Source organism: Schistocerca americana, unplaced genomic scaffold (assembly GCF_021461395.2).
Source record: "Schistocerca americana isolate TAMUIC-IGC-003095 unplaced genomic scaffold, iqSchAmer2.1 HiC_scaffold_383, whole genome shotgun sequence".
NCBI classification, from domain to species: Eukaryota; Metazoa; Arthropoda; class Insecta; order Orthoptera; family Acrididae; genus Schistocerca; species Schistocerca americana.
The window spans coordinates 105,001-106,018 of NW_025726108.1; the positions used below are offsets into that span (position 1 = coordinate 105,001).

General features: G+C 51.1%; 1 non-coding gene across 1 annotated transcript in view; it reads right to left on the reverse strand.

The window, feature by feature from the left end:
* Positions 1-1,018, reverse strand: part of LOC124581967 — a 1,888-nt gene extending 870 nt beyond the window's left edge. Inside the window, exon 1 of the ribosomal RNA XR_006973603.1 lies at positions 1-1,018. This exon is cut by the window's left edge and continues 870 nt beyond it. This is a non-coding gene — a ribosomal RNA (small subunit ribosomal RNA).

The window sequence follows — 1,018 nt, forward strand, 5'->3', positions numbered from 1 at the left end:
TTTCGCTTCTGTTCGTCTTGCGACGATCCAAGAATTTCACCTCTAACGTCGCAATACGAATGCCCCCGCCTGTCCCTATTAATCATTACCTCGGGTTCCGAAAACCAACAAAATAGAACCGAGGTCCTATTCCATTATTCCATGCACACAGTATTCAGGCGGGCTTGCCTGCTTTAAGCACTCTAATTTGTTCAAAGTAAACGTGCCGGCCCACCGAGACACTCACTCAAGAGCACCCTGGTAGGATTGCAACGGGGTCCGCCTCGGGACGCACGAGCACGCACGAGGCGCGTCGCACGCCTTCAGCTCGCCCCACCGGCAGGACGTCCCACGATACATGCCAGTTAAACACCGACGGGCGGTGAACCAACAGCGTGGGACACAAATCCAACTACGAGCTTTTTAACCGCAACAACTTTAATATACGCTATTGGAGCTGGAATTACCGCGGCTGCTGGCACCAGACTTGCCCTCCAATAGATACTCGTTAAAGGATTTAAAGTGTACTCATTCCGATTACGGGGCCTCGGATGAGTCCCGTATCGTTATTTTTCGTCACTACCTCCCCGTGCCGGGAGTGGGTAATTTGCGCGCCTGCTGCCTTCCTTGGATGTGGTAGCCGTTTCTCAGGCTCCCTCTCCGGAATCGAACCCTGATTCCCCGTTACCCGTTACAACCATGACAGTTGATAAGGCAGACATTTGAAAGATGCGTCGCCGGTACGAGGACCGTGCGATCAGCCCAAAGTTATTCAGAGTCACCAAGGCAAACGGACCGGACGAGCCGACCGATTGGTTTTGATCTAATAAAAGCGTCCCTTCCATCTCTGGTCGGGACTCTGTTTGCATGTATTAGCTCTAGAATTACCACAGTTATCCAAGTAACGTGGGTACGATCTAAGGAACCATAACTGATTTAATGAGCCATTCGCGGTTTCACCTTAATGCGGCTTGTACTGAGACATGCATGGCTTAATCTTTGAGACAAGCATATGACTACTGGCAGGATCAACCAGGGA